At 43.9% G+C, this 15,891-nt stretch overlaps 1 pseudogene; it reads right to left on the bottom strand.

Moving 5' to 3' along the window:
• Positions 1-1,202: 1,202 nt before the first annotated feature.
• Positions 1,203-6,581, bottom strand: LOC101769357 (annotated as a pseudogene).
• Between the last annotated feature and the right edge of the window lie 9,310 nt (positions 6,582-15,891).

Below are 15,891 nucleotides of genomic sequence, written 5' to 3'. Positions count from 1 at the left end.
AGTTGGTCCGTGGGTATACACGGACTCTCCAATGTTAAAGCAGCTTATAACCACTGACCGCCCATCGCTGTTCTCGGATTGTGGTACAGTGAACATGCCACGTAACCCTTTCCTTCCATCATCAGAGTGTCATTTTCAACTATCACCAATTCACTGCTTGGACAACTAATTATTACTCGTACAAAGTGTGCCAAAAAATGATAAAGGTGTGATATTGTGAAGCATTCGTTAAAAAAGGTTATTGTGAAACCATTTTTTAAGAAGATTCTAATTATACCGTTTTGAAAAGTTCAATTGGAAAAAAATATGTATTCTTGGTAAAATAAATATTGACAGGACGCAACTCAACTCTTTCCTGATGCGTTTGTACTAGCTCCATTGCTGGGCTCCAGCCTAGAAGCTAGAAGGCCAAAATGATTTGTTTTCTGCACCAGTTGTTCATTGTAAGACACAATGAGTTCTCACAAATTTACCTTTGCAAAGATCTAAGAAGAAATATAAGATTTTTTTTTCATAATACAACTTCATCCACCAGAGTTCAAATTATAGTGCCCAATATTTTCAATGGCTTTATTTGTAGGCGTGTGTGATTAGTGCACGCTCGCGGGAGTGTGAATGTGGTGCACAGACATAATTCTCTATGTGCACGTGCGTGTGGCCTTGTAATCGAAACAAAAAAAAGAAAAAATGTTCAACCTAGAGCCCCTTGTTCTGGGCAGTGGCAAAGTTAGAGCAAATTAGAGGGGTGCATTTGCCTTGTGGGTGCATAATGTTGAGCTAAGGAGGGTGCATATATGGTGAAAAATTAACTATAATTACTGTTTTTTGCACATTTGGGGGTGCATTAGCACCCACTGATTGTAGTGTAGCTTCGCCCCTGTTCTGGGGCACTAGTATATGATGGTTGAGCCAACTTATGTTGAATCCTTAAGCAATGTTTTTTTTAACGAAACATGGTACGCAGAATATGGGCACCACAGGTAAGCATGGGCGTGATATTGAGATCGATGAAGTCACCTCATTTTTCTCGCTGTCAATGGACATGTCATATCATTAGAAGCATAGCGTTATTTATTGATATAAATCTAGAAAAAAAGCACATGTGTTTAGTTCAGGAACTTAACCAATTGAACTGCTTTAAGCTGGCATGAGCATGGTTATTTACCACATCTCATTTTCATGTTTGCATGAATCTATTACTATAGAGTGAATGCAGGTTTTACATCTCTTAATGAAATCCTCGAGACAAACAATAATCCATGGACGCTAGCAAGTAGCAACAATGCAAGTAGCTCTCGCGAGAGATGGCGCCAGAAAGGAGGGCAAATTTGGAGGCGATTCCAGGGTTATCTTGGGAGCACGAATGTGATGCTCGTCCACCAGACTAACCACTTTTGATGACCGGGCAGGAATGGGAGGTGATGAGGAGGGCGACGCATCGCTGCCAGTAGCTGTCACGGCTAGCAGCTGCAGACGTTGCCCTACCGGAGAAGGAAGGAGAATAAAGGAGAATATCACTATCATTATCATCATCATCAGGATTGGAATACCTTTCGGGAGATATTGATGCCCGGTCATGTTTCGGAATGTGGCAAGTGCAGTGCTCCAGATGAGGACAAGATACGATGAACAAGGTCTTCTGCTCTATACAGTGTCCCATAACAATTCAACAGCAAATCAACACGCTCATCACATGACAATGGCTTCAAGTCGACGACCTTCGGCGCGTTCACCGCACACCTTATTCCGCATTTTGGGGAAGGGCCATCAAAATTGCAGCCTTCTCGTCCTACACTACTCATCCAGGATCCTCAGGGTCGTCAAGGCCTCAGTGCTTGGAGTTGATAAGAGCCATGTGCCCAATCAAGTCCAGGACCCGGTTGCTGGTGCAAAGAAACAACATCCTCAGGCCGAATACAAATGGGTGGGACACATTGTTAAAATGCTGGGATCTGATTTTGTGGACACTCACCTGTACCCCCACTCGTTGTCGTACCAAGACACGAGCTTCATGAACGAAGAGCTTAGACCAACACCAGCCTCGGCATCAAATATGCTCGACCTGGGGTGTTGTGAGGGATTTAGCGATTTCCATTTCCTTGCGGCTCAGGATGGCACATGTGAAATTGATCTGGAAACTCACCTGGCGTCACCAACAAAATCATTTGAAACGACATCCTCATCCGTGTAGCCTAAAATGCCTTTCAATGCACCCTCTGATGCTGCCCTGAAAACAATGACCATATAATGGGTGAGAATATGACATTGGACTGACAAGTTTTCACCAGACATGGGTGTTCAAAGATTGGTCGGTGGTGTGTTTTGATCATTCCGTTGAAGGAACTAACTTGTGCCAAAATTATAACTGCTTCAAAGCAACTAAGGAACACTTTTGCTCCCATTCTTCATTTCTCCAAGCTATAAACCCCACTTCTCTGCCACTAATTTATCATGGGCACTCATAGAAGATATATTAAAACACTCTCTCCATGTACAGCACATTCCTTCTCCTACTTTGTCCTAAAATGACAGTTATGTCAAACCAAACATTCAATCTATTAAAATTCTCCTATAATTCTGCTGTCAGAAAAGCTAAATGTATTAATACTGTGAAGTTTGCACCTTAACTGTCACCAATTGCATAGCTAAATCCTCTGTGGCCATAATTCATTACCTACCAAGCTATAGAAGCTAGTGATCCTTAACAACAGCAAAACAGGGCATGGATATAAAGGTTTCTGGCGGTATGTATAATGAAGTGCACGAGTCCAGCCAAAATTGGTTACTAAGCATATAGCAAAGGCATGCTGCCCAAAGGATGAGTGTAATCAGAAATTAAGCATCGCGAGGTGCAAGAGCAAAATAAGTTTGGATTGCATACTTGATAGCTGCTTTCACATCTTCATAGGAAGCACTTTTCTCAATCCGGCAAGTCAAGTCGACAACAGATACATTTGGTGTTGGCACTCGGAAGGCCACACCAGTGAGTTTTCCGTTTAATGCAGGAAGGACCTACCCAACAGCCTAGTACACAGGGAAGAGATAGATAAGAAACCCATAGAAAAGAAGGTTTTGCACTTTGCTCTTTTCTTTTGAGTAGAGATAACCTTTGCTGCACCAGTAGAGCTAGGGATGATGCTTTGACCAGCACCACGTCCTCCCCTCCAATCTTTCATTGAAGGACCATCAACAGTCTTTTCATGGTGATTGTAAACAACGACTCAGCAGTCTTTAATGAACCATGCCTCAATGGCAAATCCTGAAGAGCAGAAAGGAACCTGTCGTAGCATGGACGGTCGTCATGAGTCCCTCAACAATGCCAAATTCCTCATGCACGGCCTGCAGAACATGATATGTATATAAGCATTTCAAGTGATGAGAAGTGGCACTTCATGGGCAACAGTGGAAGTATTCAGTATCCAAAGATATGAAACACTAGAAATCAACTTACAGGAATATCTATGATCCTTACCATATTCCATGTATATCCAGTAAGAAAAAAAGAGAGGTCATTTAAGGGAACAGGAAAACAACCTTGGCAAGGGGAGCAAGGCAGTTTGTGGTACAACTTGCATTAGAGACAACATTCAAGCTGGGGTTATAATTCTTCTCATTTACTCCAACTACAAACATAGGAGCATCTGCTGACGGAGCAGATATCACCACTTTCTTTGCACCACCCTACAAATAAAGCAGTGGAAATCTCAGTATTCTGATGCATCTAAATGACATTTTCATAATCTATTGTCTAATAGAATCTGAGGGCGAGTGCTTAGCAGCTGATGCAAAAAAAAAAAAGAAAGAAAGGAAAATAGAAATCTCAACACAAAGAAAAAACATCCAGCCCTCGCTTTGTTGGATCCTAATCATTAAATGTATCCATTGTATGTTGCTAGGAACTTTGTTAAAATCCAATTTGGAAGAAAATTTCAAAATAAAACCAACCATCATTATAGAATATATATTCACATAATATTAATATATTACATACTAGGAATGGGCACACGGTTGCGCATGCACTTGGGGTAGTTATATAGAATGGTTTCAGAAGGCAGTAATCAAACCTTCAAATGTGCTGATGCTTTCTCGATTGTTGTAAAAACTCCAGATGATTCAACAACATATTCAGCTCCATAGCTACCCCAAGGAATATCTGAGGGATCTCTGAAATGAATAGGTTCAAGCCCACAAAACCAAATCATCAGCGGAGGAAAAATTTACTTGCAAATTTGGCATGATCACAGGAGAGGTGTATTGCCATATTCTAGAGAAAACCATGGGTTACAATTTTGTAGCCTATTTGTATGTCTGTTATCTTATCCAGTATGTCGATATATGTGTGCGGCATGCTAGGACAACACTACCATACGAAAAATGTTCACAACCTTAATTCCACAAAGCAGACCATCTCCTTTGAAAATAAGAAATCTGTTGCACTGTCAACACAAGGCAATAAAGCTAATGTCCAGGTATTCATTATGCAAGATAGTCAGCAGTCAGCACTGAGACTAGTTGGGAATTGGCTGCTATCAAAACTGAGTATCAGAGGGCACCGAAAACATTTTTTTCCCCTTCCTATCCAAATTTACTAGCCAATCTATAAAGGAGCAGACACAGTTATTCAAAACGAATATATATATAAAGGTGCAGACCCGTTCACGAATCAATATCCATTCTGTCAAACCTGGAACCTTCATGTTCTTACCTTTTGCTTGTAACTGAGATCTGCTTCCCACTGATCTCCAAGGTTGATGCATCTACGACCTTGATGGAGCCTTTGAATGGACCATGAGTGGAATCATACTTGAACATATAAGCCTGAAACAGGACGAATATCAGGAGCAAATTAATGGGAAACCACCAGTCAAATTTACTGCATATTGTAGCAAGTCTAGAAGTTTTTTCATTTGCAATTGAGTCTAGAAGTTTAAATGCAGTGGAACAAAAAGCAACTTAGAATGTGCAACAGGGCAAATAACATTAATGAAGGCTTCGTAATAATTATTCTGGTAACTGAGCCTAACAGAGAGATACAAACTCACATTGTAGAAAGCAAGATATACTCCAAACATGTAATGCACATGATACCAAATTCTGTAGCTTTCTTACCATGTACTTAGCATCAATGAAAGGATCATTGACAGCCACAACTTCAATGTCATCTCTACTAGTTGCAATTCGTAGTACCAGCCTCCCAATTCCCCCAAATCCTGCAACAAGAACAAAAGAGTGGTATTAGACCTGATCTTTTTTTAGCGACATATGAAGACTGAATTCAAACAATTACAAGAATAATGATAAAAGTGAGCAAGTTCAGTTCAACATCGGAATTGATCACATTGGTTTCTCAATTTAACAGAGGAACTCACCATTGATGCCAACCTTTGTCTTCTCTCCGCTGGAAGATTCTACAGAGGAGAAAAAACCTTTAAATAGTATAAAGAAACTCTGCAGGCCACCAAAATCCCTATAAAGCTCCATGAATCGAGCAACTTACGAGGGGTGGCCGTGGGAGTCTGTGTGTCCGTGGCCCTAACTGGCTCTATGCTTCTAGCACTGCAGTTCACAAGAATTTAAAATGCACTATGAAATCAACTGCATTCACCGGCTTGCAGCTTAGGGTAGTGAAATCACAACACTAGTAATATGGCATTTCTGGCATAAAGCGCCAATTTCTTTGGTAATTCAATCTTATATGATGAATTTCGTGATCAATGGAACACCAAGTTCGGAGCATTTTTAAAACTTTAAACAAGTTGAATGGAAGAAGGACAGCAAGAAGGCACTCACTGTGACGATGAAGCTCCAATTGAAGGGAAGCTGCATCTGATCTTGCTCCTCGCGCATGACACTGACAGCTACACACAGAATACCAGCCGAATCGCAATTCAATAGAGGTGACTTTTTAGATTAAAAACAAGCTGAACGTACATGTTGGTTTTGATCGGTTGAACATACAAGTTTTGTTAAAGCTAAAAACCGTCCATTGAAAGGTACAAACGAAGCTAAGACCCTAATACTCCACCAGACAATTTGGCAAAACAATATGACAAAATGGAACTTCTCCCATAATAGTAGCATAATGGAGTTCACATACGCAACCAACACGGAGCAGGACGAAGACTTGAGAAAAAAAAAGAAAGGAGACTGAGAAGCGCTGAGGGATCGGTGTGGTGAATGGGACCTTGACGGGGTCGGCGGCGGCCGGGGTGGCGGAGGCACGGAGGGAGACGGCGGGCGACGCCATGCGGTTGGACGGTGCCCGAGCCCTCGCCTCTGGCCTCTGGGGGAACGCTGAGTCGCTGACGGAATGGAGGCGCACTGGCGGAGGCGGAGAGGCAGGTGGCAGACGGGAGACGGCGGCCTGTGTGTGCTTGTGCAGCTGTCCGATTCCTTTCGTCTGCCTCTCGTCTCGCTCCCGCGGCGGAGTTGTTTACGAGTTCACTCTCTTCTGCTCGCCTTTATTATTTTCGGTTTGTTCTATTTCGCTGATTGGGGATAGTTCGTATTAACTTGAGGCGAATAAAACATAGTTATGGTTTATTTTTTATGGAAAATTCATATCTGATACGAAAATGTTTGTGTGAATCGCGTATCTTCGGTTTGTTTGGACCCACACACAGGCCACGGGGTTCCTGTGTAGCTTCCATTAGACCCATCAGAGCCCACCAACACCACCTTCTTCCTCCTCCGACTCTTTCTTCCTCCTCCCGACGTCTTCCATCCCCGCTTCCTCACACCTCCACCGCCTCCTCCGCCACCTCGGCCATCGGCGGCTGGCGCACCGCTGCCCACCCACCCCTTCCTTCCTAATCCGGCGCGTCTTGTCACCGCCGCCGCCGCCCACCGGCTATTCTTCCCTACCCGGCCCCGCCACCGCCGCTGGGCCAACCGCCTCCCCCCGGCCTTCTCCTCTAAGGCCGGCGGCCATTGGAACCACCCCCGAAAACCCGAAACCAAACCACCGCCGCTTCGACCACCACCGGCGGCCGGCGGTGACTCGCTGCCGATCGCTCCCGCCCACCACCCGCCACTCCTCCGGACAAACATCCTCGGCGGTGTAGGATGCAGCGGCGGCACGGAAGTCGGGAGGTAGCGGCGACGCGAGCACTGAGAAGAGGAAAAGGCAGCGGCGGCGGATTGGATGGCCTGTAGTCTTCGCACGTATCTTAAAGAACCGGAAGCCAAGTAACTTTTCCGCAGGCCACAACACGTGAATGCATGCGCCGAAAATCGGCTGGGTGGGGATGGGTTCGAGATGGAAGAAAGCACCAATACAATATGGGCTTGAAGGCCTAAAAGCAGCGCTCCATAATGGGCCTTGCAAATAGCATGTCAACAACATTCGGGCTACGATGATTTCACAGCCCACCAGAGAGATCACCACACGAAAATCACGGAAGCCCACAGCTATTGCTCTGCTTCTGTTTTTGTTTGCTCAAGCAACAATGCAACATGACCGGATGGCCCTTCTTTTCTGAAGTAATCCGGATGGCCCTGATAGCTGACAGTCTGAACTTTAGGTGAGAAAACTTTCGGTTCAACTCGACCTTGCGAAATTACAAATTCACAACAGTCTGCGGTGAACCCAGGTTCTGAAAGGTAAAAACTTTCATTCTATACTCGAGTAGTAAGTAACTATACGACTATGATCACAGCCATGTCGGCATGTTATGACCTCCAAAGTTACAAATGAGTTCAAAGCCAAAGACACCAACCAGTTCGGAGCCCTAACTGACGACGCTGCTGACACAAGTCCAAAACCAAAAGGGTAGCCAGCCGTTTGACCTGATCATCAGACCGTAAAGAAACCAACGTAGCAGAGCATCTCAGCGCCAGGGCGTCACAGTTGTAGACGCTGGTGAATCCTTTTTACACCTTGAGATGACAAGAATATAATGGTACTCTACTCACGTAAGTACAAGACGGCTCAAATTACCATCGGCTAATACTGACACTTTTGTTCTTTGTGAAGCTAGCCCAAGTGAAGTGAGAGAGCATTTGGGCGCCACACGCATGCGTACTTAAACAAAAACGGTTTATTGGGGCGGTTGAAATGGCATTTGTAGGGCGTGCCATCTGCTTCTAGCTTTCGCAACTACAAATAGCTATTTGCAGGAACGAGTAAAAGACCCGCTTATAAGCCGTTTCCAGGGGCGGGTGACGCCATCACCCGCCCCTAGTAAAAGGTCTTAAGGGTGGGCGATGCCATCACCCGCTCCTACAAATTGTTTTGCAGCGGCGGGTGAAACCATCACCTGCCTCTGGAAATATCGTTCCCGTAAAAAAATTTGTATCAATTTCGCGCTAAGTTTTTAAAATGTGGTTCTCAATCAACCCATTCAGATCCAACACTCAAAGAACATTGTATATGCAATAAAGTTATATAACCAGTTTCTACATTAATAAGGAAAGAGTAGGAGTACATCCATACCACAACACAATAAACCAGTTCTGATAATTGTGCAAGTTCGTATATCAATACTTAAAGGTCCTAGATAGAACAAGTTTAAATCCATAAGAAAAAGGGTAGGAGTACATCCATGCATGTTACATATTTCACACTAATTTGGCTTGCTTCCTTAGATATGGATTCCTTAGATATGGAACACAGTTAAGGTCTCCAATTGTCCACTCTAGAACTTCATCAAAATAAGTTAGAGCACGGATGAGTGCACTCTCATTCGCTTCACATTGACGGTCGCATACACTACTATAAATCTCGAACAATGGAGACGTTATCTGATGTGGCCTATAAAAAGTGAGATAAGCCTGGAATTTCCAATCTCTTGTAAATATCAGGTTTCCACCCATGTAAGTCAAATCAAACACCTCCAAGGCTTGATCTAGAATCACACGAAAGCTCACAGCTGCATTGATAGTACCAAATATATCCTAAAAGATGATAATAACATGATGAAAGTTAAAAGATGTAACATAACTAAAGTTAAAAATGATAAAAGAATGTTCCGTACCATGTCATGTTGATTAAGCCGACAAAGCCTCTCAGTAGTCACAATCACATTGCCTTCTTCCTCCTCGAGCTTATTTATTCGAAAATATGACAAGTCTGGCACAAAGTACCCATGATCCTTAAACTGCTTTAGGCAAGCCTCCACGACAGTCCTCTCAAAGTTTACCCTATTTGGTGCTATTTGACCCCATACGGCAATCGAAACCATCGAGATGGCCTCTCCTAGACATCAAAGTGAAATCTGTATCTCGAATAGGTATTTGAAAAGAGATATGTACTCTTTTAAAATGAGGTTCACCAACAATCTCGGTTTGCACTACAGGAAAAGTACTACCTATAGCTTTGACAACATCTTTGAGCCATCTAATAGGGTTGATAAGCTACATTGTATGTGAGTAAATTTAGAATTTATTCACGTGTAGTAAAAAAATCAATTAAAAGAAGGAAAGAATATTACTATGTTGGGAACTGATCCACTCCTTCGATTGTCCGTTGGCAAGTCAATGGCGCCATTAGGGAAGTGAACTCCTGGACGACTAGCGGGAGGGTCCTCGAATATGTACTATCCCCTGCTACCTCCATGGCCACTGCCACCACGGCGGCTACATCCACGGTCACCACCACCACTTCCACTTTCCATAGTTAGCCAAAATTATCCAAATAAAATTATAATAAGATAGATTACTCCACAAACATCAACTTCAATGATAATTTAGACAAGATAGATTTTTCCAAAAAATCAACTTCAATGATTGTCCAAAATAATGGAAGAAATTTACAATTGTTGGTTAAAAAATAGAAGAAATTTACCTGATGGCGGATAGGCGGTGGCCCGGTAGGGAGGCGGCAGCGCTCGGGGAGGAGGCCGCCCGTCCCCGCGGCGGTGGAGAGAAGGGGAGGAGGTGTGCCCCATGCTATGCGGCTTGACAGTGAAGAGGTGGCGCGGGAAGGCACCGTGACGGGAAAAGCGACGCTTCGGCTCGGCGGTGGAGGCTGTGCAAGGAGGCGCTGCAGCAGCGGAACCCGCGCGCGGGGGGGGGGGGGGGGGGGGGGGGGGGGGCCCCGGGGGGGGGAGGGGGGATTTTAGCAGCCTGTCGGCATCTCGCGGGTTTCTCCAAAAATTTGGCTAACTCCCCGCGACCGTTACCATATATAGGGTGCCATTAGCAGGGGTGGGTGACGCCCCTTGAAATCATTTCTCCATTTTTGTTTTTCTTGTAAAATGTATTTTTAAGCTATTAAATGATCTCAAATGCAAAAGTTGTCAATTTAATGTCTCGTTGAGCTCTACAATTTTGATATAGAGTTTATTTTCATCCAAGATAAATTGTAAAAGTTTGTATTAAAAAATACATCCACATAAACACATTCACATGTACTCATACATTTAACTTCAAAAGGTTATTGTGCTTGTCAAATGGAAAACATATATGTCAACTTCAAAAGTGTTAGGTAATTAATTTAGTTACATGATATAATTGATTCAAAGTACATGAGATAATTAATTCAAACTACATATGGCATGAGTTAAATAGACTCAAACTAGCTATATATTATGTGGTTACAATTCTTGATTCTCCGTCCTTGCCTGCCATGGCATTTCATCTTTCTTTATTCTTACTTCTAAAATCATCATCTTCTGTGGTAGGTTAGTGAAGAGGTTCATTTCATTGTACTGATTATATTCTTCAACGTTTTCAACACCATCAACTCCTAAGATTTCTTGTTTTTCAGGGACTACAACGTGCTTTGTCCTTTTTTGCAGGATCAACAACATACATAACCTATGCGACCTGTGAAGCAAGTATCCAAGGGTCATCTTTTTAACCAACATTGTTGAGGTCAATAATTGTGAGCCCATAGTCGTCCACTTCAACACCTTTTGGGTGTTTGACCCAACAACACCGAAAGATAGGGATCTGTGTATTGGAACCATAGTGAACTTCCCATATATCATGTATGACGCCATAATACGTGGTACTTTGGCTGGTTCTCTCGTCTAAGGCCTCAAGACGAACACCACTGTTCTGAGACACAGTCATCTTGTCCTTCGCGGCAATATAAAATAGATATCCATTAATATCGTAACCTTGCCATGACGTGACCTGGCTAGACAGACCAGCTGCCAATCTTTTGATCGTTTGATCTTTCATAGTTTCCCCATCTGATAGATTTAAGTCATTCAACCATGCGGTCAAACAACACTTGTGCTTGGTACATCCATGTCATATCCATCTCTCTAAATAGCAAAAAAATACTCCGTATAAAAACACCATATATATAATTACACACATGTAGTATTTTCTAATAAACAAATGAAAATATAGAAATCTTAGAAAAAATGAAAATTATATCATGCATGGGTGAATATAGAAAAAAAACCCTTCTCTCTCCTCCATGGATATCTAGAAAATTCATCATTCATGAATGAGGTTAAAACGTCAAAGTTGAGTACAAATGATTAGATAATCTTATTCTCCTACCTAGATAACCTAACTTCATCCAAAAGTTTGAGATAAATGGAGCTCCAAATGGCTAATCCACACCTTGCAGATCTAGATCTATCTAGAGGTATATGGAACTCCATTTGAGCCTAAAACCTATACAATAAGCTTAAAAAAGATAAGGAATTAGCATCAACTTACCTCCTAGAAGTTCCAACTCCAAGGAAACAAAGTTGAAAACATTCCCCCACATTTTTCACTTTTTTCGATTTTCGGGCAGCACCTCCCCCGAGCAGTGACTGTGCTGTCAGGAGGAGGAAGAAGTCCAGCTGACTATTTTATTGCCCATTTCCAGAGGCAGGGGGCGGGCGATGGTGTCATCCGTCCCTGCAGATGGGGGCTATTTTCAGGGGCAAGTGATGTCGTCACCAGCCTCTAGAAAGATCATTTTCGAGGGCGGGGGCTGTCGTCGCTTGCCCCTCAAAATTGCCCCCATTTGCATGGGCGGGTGACGCCATCACCCGCCCCTGCAAATGGTTCTCTAGGGACGGGCCACATGCTACAGTATCAGCTCCCGTTTTGTAGGTGCGCGTGGCAATTTTGCATGCCCTTTGAAAGAAAGAGACACTCCTACAAATCATTTTTTAAGTAGCGAGGATCACTGAAACTAAAGGCAGCAAAGCACACTGGCTACCACATGTGTAGCCTGCAATAGACAAGATAACAAATTGGCAGACAAATTTAGTAGTAACTTTTCTTTTTATAGAATTCCTCATGTGTGAATCCGTTGGTTTCACAGATCCATCAGCTAGCGTACTAATGATGGTTTTTTCTTAAATAATTTACAGTGCTAATGATACAGGCTTCTTTACCTTTGAGCAGTATTTTTCTCCCTGTGGGCTGTGGTATTTGATCTTTAATCTCATGGGCGTTTACGAGTTTTTTTTTTTTTGCTGGTTTAGGCTTTTGGCCACTTGGTACGTCTCACATGCGCCGTGTCCGCATCCATGTGGCGCAGCAGTGACTCCAGTGAGCAAATTGCCGCTGGCCTTTCTGCGTTGCCGTCACCTATAGCTTTTCTGAGAGACTTTGCTAAAAGCCTTCACCTTCTTCACTTCTGGTCGATAAGTGCTTGCTTCAGAAGCTCTGACCAGTTACTGAGCAAACAAAATATGGTCTGATCTCAACCATTTGACTGCATTCATCCAAAATTCCATCAACATTCAGCAATGCCAGTAACTACAGCAGCAAGGAAGAATGCGAGTATGTGACACTCGCAGTTTGGTCCAACATCTAGGTATGGAGAGATCAGAGATGGATGGATGAGCAGGAGTACATCGAGATGAACGAGCACTGGTCCAAGTGGAACGATCAAGTCGCTATCTGTGGTGTAGGATCTGAGGGAGCAACGGGGCGCCACCCTGCGGCAACCAGATCAATGCAGGGTCGATGGAATCGATCAAAAGCATAATGTGGCGTGGGGTATCTCTGCTAGGACATTAGTCGTTTCCCTTGTCCCAGGATAGATCTGATCTGACATTGCATTGTCAAGAAAAAAAATGATTACCCGGAGAAGTGATTTACCCTCAACTTTCCTTTGTTTTAAGCTCCTCTGTTTGGTACTGAATTCCTCTAGTATTTTTAAGGTTTTTTTATTTCACTTAGACTTGGAGAATGATCAGCACCGATCCGTATGTACTGGGAGTGATTGACATGCATGGGAATTAGTTCATTTTTCATTCAATCTTTGTGTATCAGGAGATAATAGGCTTTTGTTGGTTTCAGAAAAAAAAAGTTTTATCGAATCAAAATCCTATCAGCCTGTTTCTAGCTATCATGTTCCAAACAGGCCCTAGTGGTCGCAGCATAGGAGATTTGCGTGTCATTGCGGGACCCGGTGCCTAGCAAACCTCCACTAGCATCATGTTGTACCGCCATGTAGACCAGGACCAAATGAGAAAAACAAGTATTTACAGAGGAAAAGGCAGAAAAAGAAAATGGGATTTGTGTGCAGATAGAAGCGGATGAGAGAATGTTGACTAGGGTCAGCAGTCATCAGCTGTAGTCTGTACTCTGTAGGCGCATGTGGCAAAACTTTTGGAATCTCCAAAACCATGTGTGGATCCACTGTTCCCACATGGCGAGCACCAAGTTGAAAGCCTCTGGATCATGAGAATGTGTTGGTATTGAGATACACCCATGGGCTCATGGTCATGGCTGCGGATTCCAGCATGTCGTCGTCCTGAACGGTCAAATTTGTGCGACGACGGAGTTAGGATTCCCGGTAGCTGCGTGGGTGCCTCGTGCTTGCACGCTGCAAAACGCTGTTTGTTTAAATCGTGCAACTCACTGGCTGACTGCCAGTGTCGGCTGGAATCTTGGTCTTTGCGGCTCAACTGATGGATCAGTGACGTTGCAATTTGGGATGAGCTTTTTCAGTCTTCCTCTCATGGATTCATGGGTCATGGGCTCATGGCTCATGTGGCATGCATTCTCACTACTAGATGCACAAACATTTCAGCGGACCTTGCCCAAAATCTGAGAGAGGGCATCTCCTAGGAGATAGCAAAATTTTTAGAGCACAGAAGGGTGAAAAATTGTTGCTTAGCTTAGCTCAAAACTTTGAGTGAGGGCATGTGCCCTCACTGGTTTGAACATGGGCCCACCCCTGATTCCATAAGTGTATTTTACAAATGATGTGTCTTTTTTTATAGCCTTGTCAAATAACCTTTTTTTAGTTTAATTGGGGTAATTCCATGGGTTATTTACCAATTGGGCGACAATATTTTTTGTTGGGAAAATAGTGTTGGAAAAAATAATATGTTCTCCCTCTAAAAAAATGTCTAATTAGGCTTGAAAACTCTTGGCCACTTCATAAGAAATTCTGAAAGAGAACAATAACCCACAACCATTTGAAAATACACTGGGGAAAACCTTTCATATCATGAAGCACTTGTCTAGTATTTCAAAACGTCTGTAATACTAAATACACTTGAATTATGAGAGACTGGATTTATCAGCTAAGAGCGTGCTCCTATCTTGCTCTTAAACTATGGGACGCTTGATTCTCCATGTTTTTGGGGTTGCCTGAAAGGAACACAACCAGCAGACAAGTGATGCGAGCATCTCTCCCTAGGCTCAGCTGTGTTGTTTTAATTTCCGACCGTTGTGGACTCGTTTCATTCTCCGTGGGGTACCAAATGGAATAAACTTTTAAATAGGAAATTATTCTTCTTAGCAGAACAAATGTACTAAATCATGCTCCCTCCGTTCCAAATTGTAGATCGTTTTAACCTTTTAAGATTTATAGATATTATTATGCACCTAAATATAACCTATAAAAATTAAAACAATCTACAATTTGGAATGGAGGGAAGATTTATAGATATTATTATCCACCTAAACATAACCTATAAAAATTAAAACAATCTACAATTTGGAATGGAGGGAGTAACGTAAAACTTCACTATTTTGGATTTCAGGAGCAGAAAGTCACACGGACCGTGTCCTGTTACGACAGAATCGACGAGGAATGCCATCAGCTACCAGTTGAGTAGCTCATGCAGTCAGCAGTCATGCGTTCGTAAGGGAACTGTTTGACTTGACGCCTGAGAACGGAGAGGGCCTGATAATTTGACATCACCTCGGCGCCGCAGTGAAAGCGGCGCCGCTGCTGCAAAGGACAGAGCACATGATGTGCTCCTCCTCCACTCCGCTGCCTGGGTTGCGCCGCGCCCGGCCGGCACGCCGTGACTTGATCGCTGTAGCCAGTAGCGCCTGCTGCTCTGCTCGGACGCAGCGGCCCGCCGAACACGGGGGCGCCGGCGCGTCCATCTTGCTCCGAGGAGGGGCGGCGGGCGTGCACCGCCCACTGGTGGCTGCCGAGGTTCCCTCCCCCTCTCCGGCCTCGGTACTCCAAAAACCTAGCTCGGTGCCGGCGCCTGTCCTCGTCTCGTCGGGAGGCTCGCCGCGTCTCACGCTGCACGAAGCACGATCCCACCAGCTCACAGGGTGACAGTGACACATGGAGTATGCTAGCAGCCAACGAAAGAAAAATACTGTAGAACAGTGTCCATTGTCAAAAGCACGGTTTATTCCTGCTCTCCCCACACGATAATCTTCTTCTTTTTTTGTTCAATCGGTAGAAGCAGGAGTAGCTCACAAGCTTCCTTGATTCCTGGAGCTCAAGCATCCTCCTCTGCCGGCGAGCTAGTGAGCCGCTCGCTTGCTCCCGGCCCTAATCATGAGCTCATCCCCCCTTTGGAGGCAAAAGGTCGAGTAGAGTGGTTCGTAGCTTATCCTCAGTTCAAGGCTTCAAGGTTCAAGGCATTTTTCCGTAACTTTATCCTGAAATAGAATACTAAAAAGGCCAAGGCACCGCACCTACTCTACGCTCGCCGTACTCGTATTTTTATCCACGGATCACATGGCGCAAACGGGAAACCGCGCTGCATGCCCACCGTCACCGCGCGA

The sequence above is a fragment of the Setaria italica genome, chromosome IV, assembly GCF_000263155.2.
Source record: "Setaria italica strain Yugu1 chromosome IV, Setaria_italica_v2.0, whole genome shotgun sequence".
Classification (NCBI taxonomy): domain Eukaryota; kingdom Viridiplantae; phylum Streptophyta; class Magnoliopsida; order Poales; family Poaceae; genus Setaria; species Setaria italica.
This window is presented reverse-complemented; position numbering and strand designations above follow the sequence as displayed.